The following is a 26,110-nucleotide window of genomic DNA, read 5'->3' as shown; positions in this document are numbered from 1 at the left end:
CAAAAGCTTGGAGAATAAAATGTGACATAATCCAAAGATCGCAAAATTGAGAAAAATATAAAAATTCACCGAAACTGAAGCACATCATAAAATGATTAATCGATCCGTAAACGCTAACAATTTTATTGGACGTTAATTACGCGCATTCAACATACAAGTTAAACGCATTAAAGTAAAATGAGGCTGATGTAACGTTTTTTCCACGTTCCGGAAAAAAAGGGACGCACAAAAAATGGAGGTAAATCGTTGTAAGTAGCGGCTCGATTATTTACAGCTGATTCATAAAACCGCTAATAACATTGACACGTCAGACCCGGTTAAAATGCATACACTTTGTATGCGATCGCGGATTTTCTCAGACGTATTTTCGTGTTATTTTTGTAGACTGACGTTTTTCGTGGTACCCGCAACCTTCGAATCGCTTGACAAGGAAACGAAGTTTTTCTCTTACATTTTTTCATAACTCTTTTTTTCTTCGCCACAACGAGGAAACGCTCATTATCGTATAATTTTCTGATGTGCAATTACTGTTTCACCTTCTATGTACAAATTTTTTCTTTGATAATTGTTTAATTGCATAAAAATGATGTTGTGAGCTGTGGTATGATAGATGTACTTATGGGTGATTTGAATTTAGTGGAGAAATAAGGTTGAAGATACAGGATGGTTCATAATTGGTGTAACTGCGAGAGAAGAGCTACAGCTGATTCTGAATGTGTGTTTTGAATTTATTGGAGAAATAAAGTTGAAGATGCAGGGTGGTTCATAATTGGTGTAACTGCAAGAAAAGAGTTATAACTGATTCTGAATGTGTGATTTGAATTTAGTGGAAAAATAAAGTTGAAGATACAGGGTGGTTCATAATTGGTGTAACTGCAAGAAAAGAGTTATAACTGATTCTGAATGTGTGATTTGAATTTACTGGAGAAATAAAGTTGTAGATACAGGGTGGTTCATAATTGGTGTAACTGCGAGAAAAGAGCTACAGCTGATTCTGAATGTGTGATTTGAATTTAGTGGAGAAATAAAGTTGAAGATACAGGGTGTTTCATAATTAGTGTAACTGCAAGGAAAGAGTTACAGCTGATTCTGAACTTCTTCCTTTACAAAAGTGGGATTTGAAGCTTCACTTTTTAATTTTTAATGAAAAACATCATAGAACACACTCTTGGTTTCTTGTTAATAATTCAAGAACGAAGATTCTAATCTTACTTTGGTAAAAGAAAAAATTGTTCAAAATCTTCTCCTCTGAGAATTACACTAATTGTGAGACACCCTGTATATGCAGATGTATGCAGGTACGCATATGTAGATATAGGTACATGTATAGTATAGATACATGTGTGAATCACAATAATGGTATACATCAGATAAACTGTTCAAATACATTATTAAAAAAAATCAAATAAAAATCTATCATACCGACATAAACATTTTTATTAAATTTCCCAGTACAATTTGATCAAAATCCACGTTATAAAAATTGTATCAACAAAAGTTGCAGTAAACTACCCCGCGTTCCATAATCGTACCGATTCCCCAACGGGCAAAAGTAAACAGTATTACGATACTTCTATGTCGAAATTAAGCAGCGTACAAGAAAGCGTCAGAATCTCGATGGTCCGTTTTTGCTCAATCTCGGAATTAGATTTGATTAAATTGAAAGAAGTCCGCAGAAGCGAAAAAACAGGAAGATTGATTTCGCGGAGCAAACGAATCGCCAGGCGATTGCCACAATTTCTTCCCTGGATACCGATTGTCCAGAGGCGAGCCAACAACGGCAACAACAACACGAAATGACGAAACAATACGAGTTTCATCAGTCGTCTCGCGATCGATCGGCTCGGCTCCGCTCGGCGGCGTTAGACAAAGAAAAATGCATTACTGTGGGAACAATTCACCAAACGAGCAATCGTTACCCTACATAGAACACTTGCATCGTGTATTCGTTTACGTGCTCGCTTCACAGACCCCATTTATTAACTCATTACGGTGTACGAGCTTCGTTAGCCGATTTCGCAAATGATTCTTCGACGAACATTGTACCGATTTCGCGATAATAGTTCCGAGACAATGTAACGAACGAAATGGACCCAACTGCATTTCTCGCGTCAAGCACTTTTATTTTTTACTTCTGATTAACTCGTGCCTTTTGATAAACTCTATTCATGGGAAAATTAAATTATTTCAGTAACGATCGAAGACAGACATTGTTGCGTTTTTTCGAGTGTGATTAGATTTCCCGTTCAATTCCCCCGTGACAAGTTGCCATTTGTAATCTTGACACCAATTATATACAGCACGATTCGGAGCCAATAAGTGCGATCTCGATCGCGAACGGTTTCAATTATTAAATCACCGGGGGAAATCATGTTATAGGGCAAACCGTGAGAGCGAGTGGGAAGTGAAATAGAATGTGGTCTCAGTGTCAGGTACATACTTCATAGCTTAACTAGCGGTTTTCGATTCTTTTATTGTGTCCACTTAACGAGATAACCTGGTTAAACTGCCTTAATCGCGGTCTCGATTACAAATTAAATGCGAATGTGGAGGAAGACGTTATCTAGAAATATTATAGGGTATAGAGATATGCAGATACAGGTATGTGAATGGTGATCTGGAAATCAAAGGATGTTAAGGTATAAATGTATGGAACTAAGGTGTGGTATATGTGGAGACACCTGTAGTTCTAAGGATACAAATGAGGAAGATCCTGAGATATAGTTGTTGTCCTGAGATAAAGAGATTCAAGGAGTTGAGAATGTAGATATTTGGAGCAGCAAGGTTTTGGAAATATTAGGACCTATATATGTATGTAGGGATAGGTGGATTTAGGAACCTATGGGCCTGAGATAAGAATCTTAGGGTGTGGAGATCTAGGGACCCGGCGATTTGGAAATATAGGTATCAAGAGAAATAAGGATCTGGCAATGTAGGAACTGAAGTACAATACAGGGACAGAAGGCTTTAGGAATCTGTGAATCTGGGAAGTGAGGACCTGGGGATGCAGGGATCTTGTTGTAGTAATTGTGATGATGTCGTAGGAGAAATATGGATCTATAGACCTAGAAATTTAGGAATAAAGATATCTTCAAAAATAAGAATTTGCAAATATAGATATCTGAGCACATAAGAATTTAGGAATGTATCTGGCGAAATAAGGACCTGTCACTTTCATAATATTCATATTCTATTAATTAATATGAATGATTTTAAACATAACCTCTTCTCCTGTCGATACCCAAAATTTCTCCATAAAATAAGAACAAATAGCCTTGATGCAGTAATCATTAAACGTCATATTTCTCCAAATAAACAATAACGAAAAGAACATCCAAAGGATCAGCCATTTAATCCTATCTTGATGACTCTATATGCTCTCACCCTTATCGGTGATATCAAGGATCGAACACCTGCGACGAAGAAAGTGGAACATCTCGATGGTCTTTCCGATGGAAGAAAAGCTATAAAGAATCGATCTCGTAACGTAAAACAATTAAATCAGCGAATCGAGTGGGAGGCAAAGAAAGGGAAAGAGCCGTTGAACGCGGCCTCGGTGTCAGGTACATGCCAGTCGGCTATGTTTTTAGCCTATTTATTGTGGACAACCGGTAGAACCTGGACGAAACATGGTAGGATGGAACGAACGGGTGATAAGGAACGATAGAAATTGATAGGAGGCGATAAGAGGCGAGATTGAACGAAGTAAAACTGAACTAGATGATAGGAGACGATGGGAGGCGATAGCGGAAGGGCAACAAGACGAATCGTATGGAGATTACGGAGGACGATAGAAGACGATTAATGACGATGGATGATGAAGTGAGAGGGAGGATGGGGAAACGAAGTGAGAACGAGATGAAACGAAACCGAAGGATACATGCTGATAGAAGGTGATACGGGATGAAACTAAATGTATGATAAAATGAAACCAAATTTAATTACAGATGACTTGTATGATATTACTAATTGATATTAACAGTATCGAAATGGTATCGGTAAATTGATATATTGATATTATTAATTTTAGGTTAGGTTTTGGTCAGAGTTAGGAGATTAAGATTTGGATTAGATTTGGTCAGAGTTGGAGGAGATTAAGATTTGGATTAGATTTGGTCAGAGTTCGGGGAGATTAAGATTTGGATTAGATTTGAAATTAAAATTAGATTGAGGTTAAGCTAAATTTAGATTAGCTTAGAATCATCTTTGATTAAGTTACGTTGAGTTGGAAATAAATTATGTTCAAGTTTGACTAACATTGGTCAAATGTTAAGTTACTGATAAATTACGTTTGACATAGTCCACCTTCATAAAAAATATCAAAGTTAGGTTAGCTCATGTATGGTTGAGAGTAAGATTTCTGTTAAATATGCTGTAGAGTATGTTGGATTTGTTTAAGTATGACATTTAAGTAGAAATATGTCTGAATGATAAGATTATGTGACCATTTAGCTTAGATTGGTCTTAACGTTTAAACAGGTATAACTTGATTCGAATGATAAAATCATTCCCATTGCGCTGAACGATATTATCGATATATCGTCAAGTATTAATAACGCGATATGACACGAAATATTTAATGTGAATCGAGTGAAATCAATTGGCGATAATGCAAGGCGGTAGGTGGGTACTGTAAGGAAAAATGGGACGAAACGATACAAAGCGGTACGAAACGGTACATAACTCATATGAAATGATGCAAAACGATACGAAAGGATACACAATCATATGAAATATAACCGTAGGGAACAATACAAGAAGATATGAAACGTAACGGTGCTAAACGAAATGATACGAAGGGAAACAATACCAAACAAAATGTAATGAAACGATGCAAAAGGGGACATAACTCATTCGAAACGATTTGAAACGACGCAAAGTGGTATGGAGAATACACGATCAAATGAAATGTAATTATATGAAACAGTGGAGAGATGTGTGATATGAGATTGTGTTGAAGAAAGTGGTACGAAGAGAAATAATACTGGAGACAATGTAGTGAAGTGGTATGAATGTGTAGGGTAATACGAAATGTAATTAATAATATTAATAATAATGTAATAATTAATAATGTTACATTAATAGTGTAATAATAATGTGAAACAATGTAATGAAACGATAGGAAGTAAAATGTAATGAAATAATACAAAAGAAATTATGAAGAAACAGTACGAAAGGGTACGGAAGGGTATGAAAGGATACGAAAGAGTACGAAGGGGTACGAAAGGGTACGAAGTGACACGAAACTATACGAAACGATACGAAGCGATACAAAGCAATAAAAAATGGTACGAAACAATACAAAATGGTACGAAACGTTACGAAACGATACGAAACTATACGGAACTATACGAAATGATACGAAACGATACGAAACTATACGGAACTATACGGAGCTATACGAAATGATACGAAACGATACGAAACTATACGAAACGATACGAAATGATACGAAACGATACAAAACGATACGAATCGATACGAAACGATACAAAACGATACGAATCGATACGAAATAATAAAAAATGGTACGAAACGATACAAAACTGTACAAAACGATATGAAATGACACGAAACGATACGAAATGATACGAAACGATACGAATCGATACGAAATAATAAAAAATACTACGAAACTATACAAAATAATACAAATACGATATGAAAAGAAATGTAACAAAATGATGCGAAATAAAATATAACGAAACAAAATATATTGAAATGATATAAAATACAAAAGAAACAGTATGTAGCAAGACCTAATAAAATAATGCGATACAAAGTACTAATTGACACAATACAAACTAAAATTCAAGAAAACCGTAATGAGACCAAAGAGCTTGCAACAAAATGATAGAAATTGTAATGAAACGCTACGTATAAGATAACACAGAACATTGTCAAGGAAAAGAGAAACGAAACGAAAAGGAAAAGGATAAGAAGGAAATCGAAACGTAACTAGCACATAGCGTCGACGGCGACGTCGTCGTCGTTGGTTGAGCCGACTTGCGCAAGCCGGTGGTCGTGCCGGTAGAAACGTGGGGAACAGAGACGAAAGCTATCCGTACGCCTACATCGCCCGAAGCTGTCATGAACCGACTTAAAGGAGGCCTGGCTGCAAGAACCATGGTCGGATTGCCTCAACCGGCTCGGTTCTATCGTCGTCGAGGGCTTGGCACATAGCCCAGCCACTCAACTACCGGCGTACTAGCTCGCAGTTAAGGATCTCCTCGTATATGCTTCCGCGAGAAATTCGTGATTTGTATTTAATATGACGCGGTACACGGTTGAATCGTGGTTGCCCGAGCTCGGATTAATTCCGCGAATGCATGTGTCGAGATTATCTTTCGGGGAACCCGCGAGCACGCTTTTGAACGGGACGCGTGTAGGTTATAGATCAGTTAAATGGAGATTAATGGTTTACACGAGCATCGATGTATCGTCGAAGCCCCGGGTCCTTGTAACGTCTGAATAGTCCGCTACTCTTTTCTTCAAATTACGTAGGTAGAAAGGATTTCGTTGATTGTTGGCTGTAATTGGTTAACGCGTGATGTCATCGACGATGAAAAATTAAATTGGATCTCGCTCGTGGGAAACCGATTTCCAGTATTTTTGCAATTCGATAGTTCAGATTTTTCTCGATATACAGATATAAATACACCGTCCTTTCATGAATATTTGCAGGATTTCCGTGAGACGAACAGAAGGACGCGTGAAATTCCTGTCGCTTGCGTAACGCAGACGTTAAAGGGATCCCCTTAATATTTAATATCCTCAGCGTGTTCGCAATCGGAGATCTCGCATTTTTCCGCAGACAAGCCAGCGACGGATATAAATGGTCTGTAAGCACGAGGAGATAAATTCGTGTCAGCGCAGAATTTCGCGTGCCGGCGATTGGGAAACGCTTCGGCCGAGCAATATCTGTAACGTTAAAAACCGCGATTTCATAAAACGGATATTTTTACGATACGGCTAATCGTCCGATTAAGACAATCTCGCGTGTTAATTTATTGTTATACAACGATTATTATACTATAAACCCAAGGACGAACGTGTTAACGATTTTACGAGCACAATGAAGTTTGCGCTAGCTAGTTGTCTCAGATTTCCTTATGGATATCGTAAAGATTTATCTTAACGCTCGATCATAACGAAACTAAAAGCGCGATTTATCAAAATCGAACGAACGAGCAATTTGAGCTGGATATCTTTTTAATATCTTGTTTAAGAGTCAAATTTCAAAAAATTTATTACGTCACTTTCTAGGATTTAGACCATTAGGCTTGAACGCGAGTTACAAATACGTCTGTAATTGTAGCGATATTTTAAGATTATGACTAATTCAAGAAATACTACAGTGTTCATTACTCATTTGACAAATCTCACGTATCATTGATTCAATTCAAATCTTATTCCAATCACATGTGTAAGAACCCAATACGATGTTCTATTAAACATCCTTCACTCTAATATAACCATAAACTTAGCTTCCTAATCGAATATCAATTTTAAAAATATCACCGAAGCAGTCGTTTCCATGAAACTTCAAGCTTCAAATCGGTATAAGCGCTATTTTATGATACTTTTATGTCATCAAATTGCAGCAGACATTTGATGTTTCGAAACCCGGCATTTCATATGCAGCAACCTAATAATGCAATCTGTGACGTAATTCTGTTAATTCGAAGTCCTGTCGCCGCTGTCGTTTATAAATTGTAACATCTCCAGGACATGTCTCCGGTTGGATTGACAATATATTCTCGAGGTAACGGCCGTGTATCTTGCACCATCTTTTTTCATTTGGGACTTTTATCCTCGTAAACAATTATTTCTTCGACGTTATTTCGGATGAGGGTGTAAGGTGACGCAATAACTTTTTTCACTTCGAATATCACCGTTACGAGTAACGGTGGGAACAAATTTCATATATGGTTTGATAGCGGCGAAATAGCGCGAGGCAAATATTTTTCGGGTGCTTTAGGGACATTTCAGTGAAGTTTTGTGATTTTTTTGTGAAGGATATAGTTAGGTTAGGGTTAGGGTTAGGGTTAGGGTTAGGGTTAGGGTCAGAGTTAGGGTTACGGTCAGGGTCAGGGTTGGGGTTAAGGTTAGGGTTAGAGTTAGAGTTAGAGTTAGAGTTAGAGTTAGAGTTAGAGTTAGAGTTAGAGTTAGGGTTAGAGTTAGAGTTAGAGTTAGGGTTAGAGTTAGGGTTAGAGTTAGGGTTAGAGTTAGGGTTAGAGTTAGGGTTAGAGTTAGGGTTAGAGTTAGGGTTAGAGTTAGGGTTAGAGTTAGGGTTAGAGTTAGGGTTAGAGTTAGGGTTAGAGTTAGGGTTAGAGTTAGGGTTAGAGTTGGGTTAGTGTTAGAGGTAGTTTTAAGGTTAGAGTTAGTATTAGGGTTAGGGTTAAGGGTTAGACTAGATTAAGGTTAAAGTTGGGGTTAGTATTAGGTTTAGGTTTAAGGGTTAGACCACATTAAGGTTAAAGTTAGGGTTAGTATTAGGTTTAGGGTTAAGGATTAGACCACATTAAGGTTAAAGTTAGGGTTAGTATTAGTGTTAAGGGTTAGACTAGGTTAAGGTTGAGGTTCATGTTGAAGTTAGGATTAGTGTTAGGGTTAGGTTAGGATTAGTGTTAGGCTATGCAGGTTAGATTAATTTAAGGTTACGTTTTTAATGATAAAATATTTGTTTGGATTCTGAAATGTTTTAGTTTCTCCATTTTCCAAATTTGTCTATTTGTAATGTCCACTTACATCCATTAAAATCCTAGAAATTTTTTATTTTGAATTCTGAAATCAATTTTTAAGCGATGTTCGAATAGTTCCAAGTAAGCAAGACGTTCAAGATGGAGGAGTGTGAACCTTGATATACAAATCGTGTAACAAGAAACGAAATATCATTGTACGCGAACACGAACGCAATTCACCGTAAGACCCGTTGATATTTCCACGATTTACAAGGTGTTTTAATTAATATCGCGTGGCGGGTGGTGATATTAATGAAGAAAATGGGCATTTCACGGATAACCTTTGTTCCGTGTACACGATCGAGATAGGATTGTTAAGCGAACACGGATTACGAAGGCTGCTGCGTGATCTTTCGACTCGAGCTGATTATTACACCGGTCGTGCACGTAACTGCTTACCACGCGGCTTTCTGTAACAATCGTTAAAGTACACGTGTATGGGTGCAGAAAAGACCCGGTTGCAAAGGATAGGCTGTCTGTCGCTGTGGCCGCTGACCGTTCCACGAAACTAGCGCGGCGATTTAATCATTATCGGCAATCTAGCCGAGCGGGCAAAAAGAAAAATCTAGGTCAGACGCGTTCGCGAGCACCGAGCCCGAACTCTCTTTTGATATTCTCGATGGAAACGTGACGAGAAACCGGGGAAATGTGAGAGATTTTTCATTCTGTACGTTTAACTATTGGATAGTTTATAACCTTTGTCACTTTTGTTACGTGTGGTCACTTTTGCTTGATATCATTATTTGACAATAGTGATTTCTATCTGTTTTGCTGGATATCATTATTTCACATAAGTGACTTCTGTCACTTTTGTTTGATATGATTATTTCACACTAGTGATTTCTATCACTTTTGCTTGATATGGTTGACACTAGTTATATCTGTCACTTTTACTTGATATTATTATTTAACACTGGTCACTTTTGTCATTCTTGTTTGATATGACCACTCAATATTACTGATTTCTATTATTTTTGTTCATATCTGATTTTCACTTTTGCAAAGAGCGCTGCAAATATTGCAAAATTATAATAAGACATGTGGGTTGACAATTTTATTTAAATTATTTAAAATATTATGTAGAGCATATTATCCCTTAATATTGTTCTCACAATGTAACATTCCCATTTTACGTCCTTGCAATAGATCTTCGTTATATTATCATTTCAGACTCAGATATCTTTCGATCATGGTCAACCATGATTTTCTGCATCTTTTATGTTAGACATGATCCACTGCTCTGACCTCACCCACCATCTGGTATGTACTCCTATAAACTACAAATCAGCTTCCTAGTTGCTTCTCTGTGGTATATTTACATAGATATGTGGTACATTTACATAGATTGTACTTGGAAGTCCCTCGTTATATTGCCAAGAATTGTATCGATGGACAAGATTGTTTTCAGATCTTTATCCAGTTAACTACGTTCGAGTGTGCCTTTATTTCGATGCAACTCGTTGCATAAAACAAAGCTTACTGTTAATAATTTTTTAGTGAAATTTGCAACGGGATATATCCTGTGTTCGATACTCATATAGAGTATCATATGATCCACTACATACTCTCGTATGAGAATATGTGTACACATGTGTACACATGTGTACATATGTGTATACTCATCGTTGATTAATTTTAATTATAAATCTTGTGAGAGATATCTGAATATGTACCTCATGTGTACACATGTGTATGTACATATGTGTATACTCGTCGATGCTTAATTTTAATTGTAAATCTTGTGAGAGATATCTGAACATGCACCGCTATATTTTATAAATTGTATATTATATTCCTCTCAATATCAAGAAACGTACAAATCTAAAATTTTAAATTGAACCTAAAATAGTTCGAATACCTAATTTCCTAAGCGACCAAATAAAGTTCTCAACTTTCTCGAAGCTGTTAGATTATTAGGTGGAAAATTAAATGATTATTTGCGAAACACCGGTGATCCTCGCGATGAGTATCCACTTCTGGGAGTCCTGTGCTCCGGTGATCATCGATGTGGAAACAGAACGATTTATGATGGCTCTACCGTTGAATTATTTGTTATTAAACTTAAATCACAGGCGATCCAACGTATCTGTCGTTTAAGCTCTCTGTCGTAATAACGTAGCAACTACATTACAAAGCAAAAGTAAATTTTATAAACTTCGTTGCAAAAAATCGCTCGATTAAAAATAAACCAACTCGATAAAAGCAGCTCGCAGTTTTAGAGCCAGTTAAGTCATTTAGAAGCAGATACCGACAAGAAAAGCAGGACAACTAAATCAGTATCTACTTTTTTTCACTTTCCAATCTTTCGAGCACAGTACATCGAAGAGGTTCGTTTTTTCTCCTTCCTTTTAACCTGGATACACCGGTGACCAACGAAGGCGAATGAAAAGATACTTGAATCACCTTTTTTCCTACCCGATCTAGAAACAATCACGACATTTATTGCCTCTTAAATGCGGCAGAACACTCGTGGCTGCATTAATCTCTGAATTTAAAGATAAAACCAATTAAATCCGAAAACGGGAGCAAAAAATAATGAATTCTAACGCGATCGACGTACGAAATACGTACGAGGCTCGTAAAGCGTGTTTACTGAATCGCGGAATACATATTAGCGCGCCGTTTTTATGGCTGTTTTAATAATCATTTACCTCCGGGAGCTAATGTAATTAACGTTCGATGAATAACAGCTGTTTTTTCTTGACGACAAATTTTTCACTGGTTCCGGGTAAAGCATTACTAGTTTGTAAACGGTGGTCTGATAAAAAAGAGGGCTTTAACTATTGTGGCGACTGTAGAGATTGTGTTACTGCAAGTTTAGTGTGGATGTAGGACGTTATTAATTTAGTATGTCATAGTAAACACTGTCATAGAACACTTTGTGTATTATAAACAAGATGTTTCAAAAAATTTGTTATTGCAATATTGAATGAATAAAATACAAAGATACACAACATATGAGTACACATATGATACACAACATATGAATACACATATGATACAAACATATGATACACAACATATGAATATACATATGATACAAACATATGATACATAACATATGAATACACATATGATACAAACATATGATACACAACATATGATACAAACATATGATACACAACATATGATACAAACATATGATACACAACATATGAATATACATATGATACAAACATATCATACACAACATATGAATACACATATGATACAAACATATGATACACAACATATGATACAAACATATGATACACAACATATGAATACACATATGATACAAACATATGATACACAACATATGAATACACATATGATACAAACATATGATACACAACATATGAATATACATATGATACAAACATATGATACATAACATATGAATACACATATGATACAAACATATGATACACAACATATGATACAAACATATGATACACAACATATGATACAAACATATGATACACAACATATGAATATACATATGATACAAACATATCATACACAACATATGAATACACATATGATACAAACATATGATACACAACATATGATACAAACATATGATACACAACATATGAATACACATATGATACAAACATATGATACACAACATATGAATACACATATGATACAAACATATGATACACAACATAGTGTACATTCACAACATACTTTATCTCAAATATACATCTGCTATTTTATCTCGAATAACAAATAATAATCTAAAGTAATAAAATTATGTATTATGCTTCCTATATAATTTCAAACTTCTTACAAGTTACTGTGCCTTCAAATAATTTATTATACTTCATTACTACTCTATTTAACACGTTGACTGCCACGTGATCCACATATGCAAGACACTTAAGTTGCTAAACAGATCTAACATGACTATTATTAAAAAGTTCACTTCCCTCATAAAAAATTCTTACATTAATTACATGAATCTATGGAAAATAAATGTAACAAAATATTGTGAAAATGTTTGGCAAAATTTGTTAAAAATTAAAACACTAATGGATGCAATTTTCAATTGTTTCAGTGTGGTAGTCAATGTGTTAATCAAGTCTGCCAAAGTTCAAATAACAAAATAAACTAAAAATAATTTACCTTGTTAGTTTGTCAAATAAACTAATATATGATCAATGTAAGGAACCTACACTAAAAAATTGTATTAAATTTAAAGATTTTTTTTGTATAATATGCAATGTATTGAAATAGAAGTTCAGAAGTACAAAAAAGTCGGAGACTTCAACGCGTGTAAAAGAGAGGAAGCAGATACCAAGGAATGCGTTCAAAGCCGCTTTGCTCGAGTCTCTCCCGCGTTTCCCTAAATATCGATTACGAAATATGTCCGCAATTATCCGAACGTTTCAAGAACGACGGTGTAATTTCGAGCGGACGAATGCAATCGTTGCTTTTGAGCAACAGTTTCCGCGCTAGTACACCGCCGCTATATTATATAGACCGTAGAAACGCCGGGTTGTACGTATATTTTTTCTCTGCGGTTTTGCTGTTAAAGGTTTGAAACGTTAATAAATATTTATTAGCGGTATTAAGTATTGACCGGAAGACGGGAAAATGGTACTGGTTGCGTCGATGATGTGCGCGTTAAGTGTCTGTTGAAGAAGTTTCGTGCTTTGATGTTTTTCGATTTGTGCATTTTCACACTTTCAGTTTTGTTGGTTGGTAGATTTGTGGGATCGAGAATTGGGATTATAGAGAATTGAAAAATTGGAAAATTGAAGAATGGAAAAATGGAAAAATGGAACAATTGAGAAATTGAGAAATTGAAAAATTGAGAAATTGAGAAATTGAGAAATTGAAAAATTGACAAATTGAGAAATTGAGAAATTGAAAAATTGAGAAATTGAAAAATTAAGAAATTGAGGAACTGAAAAATTGAAAAATTGAGAAATTGAAAAATTGAAAAATGGAAAAAATGAGAAATTGAAAAATTGAAAAATTGAAAAATTGAAGAATTGAAAAATTGAAAAATTGAAAAATTGAAAAATTGAGAACTTGAGAACTTGAAAAATTGAAAAATTGAAAAATTGAAAAATTGAGAAATTGAGAAATTGAGAAATTGAGAAACTGAGAAACTGAAAAATTGAAAAATTGAGAAACCAAAAAATTCAGAAATCGTAAATTTAAAAACTCAACACTTGAAAAATCTCCAAATTGCAAATTCAAAAGTTCAGCATCTCCCTCTACACGTAAAACCAAAAACACTCAGCAACACCCAGTAACATAAATGAAAATAGCACGCATACTAAAAAGACAGAATTTTTAACCCAGTATTTCTCTAGAACGTAAAATGTCCCTCAGCTGACGTGTTTAACACGTTGGAATTCCTAGAATTAATGAGTTTACTGGTAGTATGAATATAAAAGTGGTCAGTGCTGGTAATTAGGTGAAATGTGTCATAAACCCGAGTCGTTAACGAATTTTTCAGATCCGAACATCTGGATTCTGGCGGATTTTAACGAAGGCCGCTATTTATCGAATAAAAAGTTCGTTGTTAATGCTTTTATGACTTGCTTTTTGCTTTGATCCGCGGGGAAACGTTTTAATCTTCTTCGATTATGCGTTAAGTGGAAATTAATGGTTATTGCGCATCAACGGACTTCCAGTGTATTTATGAAATACGGTATTCTGAAAATTAAATTCTTCTTAATTTCATATTTAAGGATGCACGGAGAAAGTTTTCTTCGATTATAGTCGTTTGATGAATGAGAAACGAAATTGCGGGAAATATTTCAGTTTCATTATTTGCGAGTTGAGGTGTATGAGAATTTATAAATTTTGCGGTGTCAGAATTTGGAAATTTGGGAATTTGGGAATATGAGAATTTGGGAATTTGGGAATTTGGGAATTGGGGAATTTTGGAATTCGGGAATTGGGAATTTTGGAATTGGAAAATTTTGGAATTGGGGAATTTGGAATTCGGGAATTTTGGAATTGGGGAATTTTGGAATTGGGGAATTTTGGAATTGGAAAATTTTGGAATTCGGGAATTTTGGAATTGGGAAATTTTGGAATTGGGGAATTTTGGAATTGGGAAATTTTGAAATTGGGGAATTTTGGAATTCGGGAATTTTGGAATTGGGAAGTTTTGGAATTCGGGAATTTTGGAATTGGGAAATTTTGGAATTGGGGAATTTTGGAATTGGGAAATTTTGAAATTGGGGAATTTTGGAATTCGGGAATTTTGGAATTCGGGAATTTTGGAATTGGGAAATTTTGGAATTGGGGAATTTTAGAATTCGGGAATTTTGGAATTCGCAAAATTTGAACTTGAAAATTTGGAGATTTGGAAATTTAGAAATTTAGGAATTTGGAAAATTAAAAACTTGAATTGTCAAATTTGAAAGCTTGAGTATTGGAAGATTTTGGAAGAGTGAGAATTTCATACTAAAAAATAGTAAAATGCGTTCAAAGCTTCTAATTGTACGTAGCACAGCACAAAACTCGCATGACATGTTCTACCCAAGCGTTGAAGTCTCCAAGCATCGCTCATGCAGAGACTTCAACGCTCCAAACAATTCAGTGCTGAACTTACTTTAAATTCCCAAACCATCTCTCACAAACTTCTATAAACTTCCAATTCACTTACAACAAAAATTACCATAGTTAAAATTTCGAAAATTCTTGCAAGAATTCAAAACACGAATCTCATTAAAAATCTCTTCTTAAATTCTATCATCTCAAAATCAGATATCTCACAAATTTCTCTACAAAAATCTTAACAAACTTTCACCTCATTAACAAAAATCCTATATAGAGAATTCCTTGCTCGTTTCTCAATGAAACTGTATTCAGTGATCGACAACGAGTGAATATTCAATTTCGGTATTCGAGTTACGATAAATCTCAATGGGGCATGATTTGTCGCATTATTTCAACGAATGAACCAATAACAATCGTTCACGTAGGTTTCTCGAATGGATTACAGCAATGCAAGGTTGTCGAAACTTCAGTACCTACGTTTCTTTAATTGACTCTGCGTGGGATTAATCAAATAACGCCCAGGGGTAAAACATCGACCCACGTATTTCTTCTCTCATTACGCGGACCAGGCGTACCTATTACGAGCCACGATTGCGTGCCATTGATTACTTCCACATTTTATTACATTTTTTTTATGACAACTTATTCAACAATTACGCTTCGCGGAGATATGTGATGAAACTCGGTACACGTTTACGTGGAAACCTGACACATCGGAATTTTTCTTTAGTTAAGTACGCTTGCACATACTTCATTTTTGACGCAGGATAGTCTTTATGATTTACTCCTGTATTCTTTGGTTCTTCGTTATTATTTTGTTTATTATACGGATTTTTATACATATTTAAATTTTATGTTATTTAGGTTATTTATTTTAAATTTTATATTGCTTTTGGTTATTTTGTATATTCGTGTACTATACGATTATTATGTATTACGTATTCATGTACGATATGATATGGATACTCCATGTAATTTTTGTTATTTAGATACACAAGTATTGGTTATTGTATGTATTCATACATACAATGAGTATTTGATATAATATGTACACATACTGAGGTATTATATTATATGGATATTCATTATAGTGTATATCATGTGTTGTACTGTTTGTTATAATATGTAGACATATGTGGAGACATATGTAGAGGCATATACAATGCATGTAGGCATATGTGAAGTGTATAGAGGCATAGTATGTATGTAAGCATATGTGGAGGCATATGTAGAGGCACATATGTATGTAGGCATATGTGGAGACACATGTAGAGGCACATATGTATGTAGGCATGTGTGGAGGCATATATGAAGGCATATGTAGAGGTACATATGTATGTAGGCATATGTGGAGGCATATGTAGAGGCACATATGTATGTAGGCATATGTGGAGGCATATGTATATGTAGGCACATATGTATGTATGCATACGTGGAGGCATACATGTAGGCATATATGAATACTAACTATAGTTTATACGTATATTATTATTTAGATACACATGTATTGTATACATCATACATTATATGGTGATTCAATATAACATATGTTTTAAGTATTATACATATGTATAAATGTTCATTATAATGTATGTTTATGTAATATATAGTTATTCCATTATAATTGATAATGGTTAAACTCATCATTGACTAAATTCATCATTATTGACATATGATTAAATTCACCATTATTGATATATTGATTAAATTGCTCATTACTGATATATTGATTAAACTCATCAAAAATATAAACTTGAAGACTACTTCAACAAGACCAAAAATACTAAAACATTAATTATTCCTTAAAAGTGTAGACAAATACCTTGAAGCACCATAAATTACAAGTTCTTCATTTCATCTTGAGGGTCGAGAACCATTAATGCCTCCACCTAAAATCAAAAAAATTCATCTTGCAGTCCAATAAAGATTAAATAACACTAATACTAATAATAACACTAGTAATTATGAACGATATAAAAATAAAAATAAGTAAGAATAGAGTTCTAAAACCAAGACGAACACGATAAAGGAGACCTGGTCGAAGATCGACCCCACAGGTCAAATTTGGATTTACCGACAGTTTCACGCGCGTAATCGAACATCCGTATCTCTATCGTATATCATGATAAGGTTATTAAGGGGCAATGAAACGTGTCCCGTGCCATTTAACGATGACCAAGAAAGCCAAGCCGAGCGTATGTCGGACCCCGACGCGTATGAATTAGTGCATCGAACGAAAGCGTTGCGCAATTAACGGAGGTGGTGTATGAATTATATCGGGTCCCGTGCACGCCAGAAGGCGGTCAACCGATAAATTGATTGCGTCACTTTGGTAATCAAATTTGACAGTTATAACGGCAGGTTGTACGGCGTTGCTTAACGTCGAAGCTCGTTTCAATTTCACCGGGTTCGAGCCTAAGGGAATTATCCCCGTTATCTGGGTCGATAGTTATCGATTGAAACGTTAAGGATGATGGAAAATTTCCTTGTATCAGGCTGACGGATTTTCTTTTTTATGCAATTATCTTTTAATAAAATTTACTGTGACTTCAATATTTATTGATTCTTCAAAGAAGAAGATTATCGAATTCTAAATAAACTTTGTTTAGACACACTTGACTTTGCGTATAAATTTCAATGAGAAGTAATGACAGTGTCATTTGGTGTTTCCTTGTTATTACCAATAAAATTCCTATTTTATAAAAGAAACTTTGATTGATATAATGATCTTGCAATCAAATTAATGTCCTCTTATCCTCAAAATCAATAGATCGATAAAAATATTATTCACTATAGAAAAATATTGTCTTATTTTAAAAAATTTCAATCTGGTCCGTTTCCCAAAAAAATTTGCCTCCCTAAACAACGAATGAGATTTACTGAAATCATAATTTTCACTTAGGAATGTCATTGACACGTCGACGAAAGCACACCTCGAATAGCTCGCAATAATCGTTCGGTATAAACGCGGTCATAAATTTCTCTTTATCTGTGAAAAACGGAAAGAAATAAAAAAAGTGTAAAAGATCCCTGCGATATTTCGCCGTTAGAAACGTTCAATCCCGTTCGATATAAATTACGAAGGTATCCTTCGATCGATGTTTCACAATAGTCGTAGAAAATGGCAGGCAGTCAGGCTCGCGCGGCAACCTAATAATTTGCCGTCGTTGAAAAATCACGCGATTTCTGTCTAGAGGGCAAGTACAGAATTACTAATTAATAAGATGATTTTTATTTCTCGGCCGTCGCGGACAAACGCACACGATTCACCGTACGGTTAGTCTCGATAACTGAATTAATCGCTGTATCTTAATCGATTATTTGAGACCGGCTACAGCGTAGATCGCGCGATTAGCCGGTTTCTAACGATCGACGAGCATAAAGCGGTGTCACGATAGTTAGTTAATAGCGGCTCGACGTGTTTCGATTCCGCTCGGTTGGACAGCCATTAACGCTTTTTACCGGCGCTGTCGAAACGTCGCGTACCGTCGGGTCAAAAGGCGACGTATAAATAAAACGGGGTCGCCGGAGGCCCCGTGTTTCTACCGCGGATACCACGGACGAGCTGAAACTCGCGTTGCATCCACGGTTCTGTCCTTCTTCTTGCAGAATTGAAACGATTGGCATTCTGCGCAAAGGAACACCGACGCAATGAATATTTTTGCTAAGGGAAATATTGGTGGATGGGGAATGACGGTAATTGTCTTTGGGTTTGGGGATTTTTGGGATTTGGGAATTTGGGGATTTTGGGGATTTGGGAATTTGGAGATTTTGGGGATTTGGGAATTTGGGAGTTGGAGATTTGGGGGTTTGGAGATTTGGAGACATGAAAATTTTGAGATTTGAGAATTTAGGAATTTGAGAATTTGGAGATTTGAGGATTTGGAGATTTAGAAATTTGGAAATTTGAAGATTTGGGGATTTGGGGATTTGAGGATTTGAGGATTTGAGGATTTGAGGATTTGGGGATTTGGGGATTTGAGGATTTGGAGATTTGAGGATTTGGAGATTTAGAAATTTGGAAATTTGAGGATTTGGGGATTTGGGGATTTGGGGATTTGAGGATTTGGAGATTTGGAGATTTGGAGATTTGGAGATTTGGAGATTTGAGGATTTGGAGATTTGAGGATTTGGAGATTTAGAAATTTGGAAATTTGAGGATTTGGGGATTTGAGGATTTGGGGATTTGGGGATTAGGGGATTTGGGGATTTGGAGATTTGAGAATTTGGAAATTTGAGGATTTGGAAATTTGAGGATTTGGGGATTTGGGGATTTGGGAATTTGAGGATTTGGAAATTTGGGGATTTGAAGATTTGTGGATTTGGAAATTTGTGGATTTGGAAATTTGAGGATTTGAGAATTTGAAAATTTGAAAATTTGAGGATTTTGGAATTTGAGAATTGGAGGATTTCAGGATAGGGAACTAGAGAATTTAAGGATTTGGGAATTTTTAAATTTGAGAATTTTTGGATTTTGGCAATTTTGGAATTTATAAATGTGGAGATTTTATGACTTAATAATCTTGGAATTTGGAAATCTAGATATTTGTGGATCTAAACATTTAAGGGTCTAGGAATCTAGGAGTCTAGGGTTTTATTAGCCTAGGGAGTTGAGAGTCTAGAATTTTATTAGCCTAGGGAATTAGAAGTCTAGGATTTTATTAGCCTAAGGAGTTGAGACTCTAGGGTTTTATTAACCTAGATAGTTCAGAGTCTAGGGTTTTATTAGCATAGGAAGTTGAGAGTCTAGAGTTTTATTAGTCTAGGTAGTTGAGAGCCCATGGTTTTATTAGCCTAGGGATTTGATGATTTGGAAATTTGAATATTTATGAATTTAAGGATTTGACAATGTGTTGATTTTAAAATTTAAGAATCTGTAGATTCATGAATGTAGAAATTTGAATATTTTCACATTTTTCAACTTGAAGAATCAAAAATTTAAAAATATAAAATTTCACAAAATTACATAATTTATAAAATTCAACAAGAATTTAAAAATAGACAGTACAGCATCTACATATAAAAAATCTGACATTTGAAAATTTCCAAATTTCCAAATCAGAAAATCTATCAATCCTAAAAACTCCATGCACTTTAATTTTAATTACATAATTTTTTTGCATCTATCCATTAGATCTATTCATTCAATATTTTCCAATATCCATCCCATCAAGTATCTTCACAAATTCATAAACATCGTAAAACCCCGTTCCCCATAACTTCTACTCTCCCTGCGCTCTCTTGCTTAACTCGCCACCAAATTTATGGCCGTAACTTTCTTGCAAGAGTTACTCGCGCACGTGAACCATATTCCGCTCGCGGCTAAAATTGCAGCGGAGTTCAGTTGCAGTTTCCAAAGAGCGAAACAACCGATTAAGCCGTTACTTGCATATTTTCGCATCGTCGCGACTCATTCTTCTCGGTTGGGTTAAGTGCAGGATGGAGCAACGACGACGTCATTAAGGCGCATCCACGGCCGTGTGCTATATCCTAGACCGCGTTCATTGAATGCGAGATTTTATAGCAATGTAAAATCCATCATCTATCACGGCTGAGGATAGAAATTATCCTTGGGAAGTCATGCAGCAGCTCGTTCGTACCGAGCCGTGGCAATTTCGTTGCATTCAGGAAGGATGAAAACTCGATTCGAGCGAGTGCTCGCGTCCGGACGCATCTTAAAGGCGTCTTCTTTAAAACTTGATGATGATGATGATGATGATCACGACCGCCAAGATGATGATGACGACGATCACCCTTTACGGATTAGGCTTCGAATTTTATTCGAACACCTATTGTTCTATCGGCATTCGTTTTATGGACTCGTTGTTTTAGATATCTTGCAACCTTCAAACTTAATTTCTTTCTAAATTTCTTAATTGTTCATTAAAATTAGATGAACGAGTAAATTTCTAAATTGTTAATTTGAGGATCTAAGAATTTGTGGATTTAGGGATTTTGGAACTTAAGAATTTAGGGATCTAGGAACTTTGGATTTTAAAAATTGGGGAATCTAGGGATTTCTAATCTTGCGAATTTGGGAATCGAGGGATTTTGGAACTTTAGGATTTGGGGATCTAGGGATTTTGGAACTGAAGAATTTGGGGATCTAGGGATCTTTAAATTTAAGTATTTGTGGATCTAGGGATTTTCGAACTTAAGAATTTGGGGATTTAGGGATTTTGGAACTTAAGAACTTAGAGGTCTAGAGATTTTTCAATTTAACAATTTGGGTATCTAGGGATTTTTGAACCTAAGAATTCGGTGGTCTAGGGATTTTTAAATATAAGAACTTGGGAATCTAGGGATTTTTGAACTTACCAATTTGAGGGTTTACGGATTTTTGAATCTAAGAATTCGGTGGTCTAGGGATTTTGGAACTAAAGAATTTTGGATCTTAAAAATTGTGAAATCTATCAATTTTGAAATTTTAAATTTTGAGGATCTAGGAATTTTGAAATTTAAAAATTTGGGGATCTAGGGATTTTGAAATTTAAGAATTTGGGAATCTAGGGATTTTGGAACTAAAAAATTTGGGGATCTAGGGATTTGACGACATACGAATTTTGGATCCTAGAAACTTGGAGTGTAGAAATTTGAGAATGTGGAAATTTAAAAAGTTTAGAAAATTTGGAATATCTAGAAAATCTAGAAAATCTAGAAGATCTAGAAGATCTAGAAAATCTAGAAAATCTAGAAAATCGGAAAAATCGAAAGGGTCTTGGTAATCTAGAAAAACTTGAGAACCCCAAAAAGTACTAACTTGCACATACAAAAACTTGACGATTTTGCCAATTTTTGAATATACATCCGCAACTTACAATAAAGCAAGTGCATATACGACCCAAACGTAGTTACCGAAATGATAAATACCGACGAAAGAATTTCACATCGATAATCGCGAGGAATACGCACGAATTAACGTCGGTCGTAAAGGTCCTCGGGCAGAGAAACCGTACAGATGCAATAAATTCGAATCTTCGATCGGCTCTGGTTTGAAGTACGAGGCGATTAAAACGAACGCTTTAAATCCCTCGTTAGACGGGTTCGCCTCAATTATCAGCCACAACGGCCCCACTTTGGAGTTGTCTGCCCTGACTTTTTTCACTTTTCGCGCATAACTCGGCCACATGTTTTGCAAGTGACACCAGCCGGTCCCCGAACCGTTCAAACGGAAACGCGTCACCCTATATATAGCCAGGTCGGCTCGGTTCTGCATCGAGAGATATTGCAGGCGTGATCCTTAGAGTCGACATTGCATAGTCGAGGGCAGGTTTGCAAACGTCATGGAGAAATTTCTATGCATTGGCCGATCCTTTCTTTGTGCACGATTCTGTTATGTATGTGTATCTTTAATGTCGTTTTATATTATTCATTGTGGGAATTAGGATTATTTTATTTATGTGGTGGGAGTAGATTGAGTAATACTGATTTGAGTGATAGTGACTCAGGTAGTATTGACTCAAAAGTATTACTGACTTAAGTAATACTGACTCAAGTAATACTGATTCAGGTAATACTGACTCAAGTAATACTGACTCAGGTAATTACTGACTCAAGTAATACTGACTCAAGACTGACTCAGGTAATATTGACTCAAGTTTCATTTCCTATAAATATATTAAAAATAAAAATAAACTCTAAGTGATGACGTGGTAGATCAGTAACGTGTGTGACTCTCACGCTGTAGTGCAGGGTTCAATACCCAAACTTGCATCGAACAATTTTTTTTTAAATTTTTCTCATATATATTTTATATCATATAATATTTTATGCTTATATATACCAATAAAATTTCAATAAAACACTCTCAGAATTTTAAAATAGTTTAATAAAAAATAATTGATTTCAAAAACGTGCAATGAAATATTTACAGAAAATGAAGAAAATGAAATTATTATTCTGATAGAACACTTTATGTATTCCGCATATGCATTTCAGAGTCCCTCGCCTAAAACTAACACCATCCTAACCTAACCAACCTAATCTAAACAGACCTAACATAACTAACTAAACAGACCTAACCTAACCACCAAAAAAATGTACAAAGAACATAAGAAGGTAAAAGAAAGAGAAAGAAGATAAAGCGATAACGCGACTTCTGTCAGCAGCAAGAAGGAGGAATTGCATCGCGCTAGGATGCATCGAGTTGCATGTATCGTGGCCGTTGCACCGGACTTCCCTTCGCTCGAAATACTGGGTCAGTGTATCCAGTCTCCGCTTCATCTTCCATCGCTATAATAGTCGAGACTGGTCCAGTCTGGTCCGGTAGGTAGTTGGCCAGTGGAAACGCCGTAGGCTGGTGCATTGGTGCATTAGTGCAGTGGTGCACCGTGCACGGTCCGTTGTACCATTGCACCTCGACGTGTAGCAGCCTCGTGGAAAGTTTTTACGACCAACCAACGATCGCGTCGCATTAACAACTCCTTCTAGTGGGCTCCCCGTTGCTGCTCGTTACGTTTCTTCCTTTCTCGACCCCCTTTTCTGCTGTCTATTATGTAATTTCAGGTAATGATCCGAGAATTCTAGATGGAATTTCGTATACTGTCCTTTTTTCTTCGGGGTGCGGATTTTTTAATTGACGCGTTGGATCACTATTAAATTTGGGGGAAATTTAAGGCTGATATTTGGCTGATATTCAAGATATTGTCAAATGTAAGATGGAGAGGTTTTAGTGCATTAGGCAGAGCCAAATTTTAGTTGCATAGGTTTTGTTCTTGGGAGAACACAATCCTTGCAACACTGAATCGTTTCAAATTTGCTGTGTTTATTGGAAACTTGAAGTGTAATACTTCTGCAAAGTTATAACGCGCACTTCAAAGAAACAGGGAAGAAAATCCTATATAAAGTTTAGGCTATTAAGGTATTAGCTTCGCTGGTGAGAATTCGCTCTTATGAATCAGTAAATTTTTTGCAGTAAAAATATCAAATAATTGTGTCACTTTTAAACTTGTATTAACTCTAGTCTCGACTGTCGAAAGTATTCAAAGGCACTAATAAAATAATTTGCAATTATTGGGAGTTGAACAACCAGTTACTTCCTAACCTTTAAAATGCTTAAACCTCTCACTACTTAATCACTTAAAATAACAAAATATATAGTTAAACTAAGAAAACATATCGAGTCGTTAAACAGTAATATTAATAACAATACAGTAATTATTCTAGTAATACATAGTAGTAATAATATACCTGATTCCCTCGAAACAACTTCATACGCAACCGATTTACTTGACCAAAACAAGCAAAGGTCGCCGCAGTGTTTCGAGTAGATTTTAATCCGATGCAACCGAATGCATGTTTATGCAACGCAACCGCTTTTACGATCGACAACATACAACCTTATCGAGTTTCTCTTTCAACCGATTCCTACGTTTTTTAAATGCTCGAATGTTTATTTTTGGGATGCGACAGTTACGCAGGTTCCAGTATTTCAGGTACAAGCGAATACATGTCCGCGCAATTTAAATGCGTCGCATTTTTCTTGTCGACAGAAGATAACATTAAGGTGTCCCTCTTTTTTACACGTCGTGTGTTTGCAACAATTTTATAGCGACGCCAGAGATTTATCGGAGCGAGATACAGGTTGATCCAGTTTAAGGGTAATGCAAGTGGATGTGTGTTAACGTAATGCGAATAAATTGCTTCTTGCTATGTGTACAGTTATCTACTTTGTTTAAGTGATTGTTTTTTAGTGTGTTTCACAGGATATGTGTATTAAGATATTTATCGGAATGGAGAGATGAATGAACTTGTCATAACATTTTGCTTGACGTGAAGTGAGAGAACTGGTTTTTGAATGTTAGGGTCGGTTCATAATACAAGAAACTCAAAATTAGTCATTCATTTTGAGCGACTGATGCGAAATTTTGATTTTGAGCGAAATAATAATTCGATGACATAAAAGTAGAAGTTTTCAAAGTTCTATAAAATAACACTTATATGAATTTGAAGCTTCATATGTGAAAGAATAACCTACATGTGCGCATGATGTATATTCGTACGACAAAATGGCTGCTCGTCAATTACAGAAAAGAAATTGTTAGGTTAGGTTCGATTACGAACCAAATAATATCAAACTCAGTTAAATAATATAAAAATACATCAAAATAATACTAATAGTATGTCAGTACAAACGTTAAGGAGCTTATGAAATGCACACATAAATATTTTGGAGTAAATACACATTGCAAAATGGCTGCCTACCAATTACAGTAAACAATGGCCCATTTCTAATCAAATAAATCCTAACACAATTAAATAACATAAAAGTACATAAAAATAACACTTCTATTATACCAATATAAGTCCTGAAACCCACTCAAAACGTTTCAGAACATATTCATAACACAAAATGGCTGCCTATCAATATTACAACAAACAATGATCCATTTCTAATCAAATAAAGCCTAACACAATTAAATAACATAAAAGTACATAAAAATAACACTAATACTAATCAGTACACATCTCAAAGACCTCACAAAATACCTAAATAAATATTTCAGAATAAATTCATGACACAAAATGGCCGGCCATCAATTACCCCAAAAAAATAACCCAACACAAACTAAATAAAGTCAAACTCTCCAGCTCCAAATTTCCTAATTAAACACAAAAGTACATAAAAATAGCAGTCCCACATCAGAATAAATCTCGTAGTTCTCACTAAACGTCTAAATAAACATTTCCGAATAAATTCATGACACAAAATGGCCGGCCATCAATTACCCCAAAAAAATAACCCAACACAAACTAAATAAAGTCAAACTCTCCAGCTCCAAATTTCCTAATTAAACACAAAAGTACATAAAAATAGCAGTCCCACATCAGAATAAATCTCGTAGTTCTCACTAAAC

General features: G+C 35.5%; 1 protein-coding gene across 1 annotated transcript in view; it reads right to left on the bottom strand.

The window, feature by feature from the left end:
• The window catches only part of LOC100878354 (uncharacterized), a 149,445-nt gene that overhangs the window by 80,941 nt on the left and 42,394 nt on the right, over positions 1-26,110 (bottom strand). The window contains exon 2 of the mRNA XM_076540015.1: positions 17,077-17,143. The gene's annotated coding sequence lies outside the window, so the exon portion shown is untranslated. The remainder of the gene's footprint in view (positions 1-17,076; positions 17,144-26,110) is intronic.

The sequence above is a fragment of the Megachile rotundata genome, chromosome 2 (assembly GCF_050947335.1).
Source record: "Megachile rotundata isolate GNS110a chromosome 2, iyMegRotu1, whole genome shotgun sequence".
NCBI classification, from domain to species: domain Eukaryota; kingdom Metazoa; phylum Arthropoda; class Insecta; order Hymenoptera; family Megachilidae; genus Megachile; species Megachile rotundata.
Note: the sequence above shows the minus strand (reverse complement) of the source record. Positions and strands in the feature narration are given on the sequence as shown.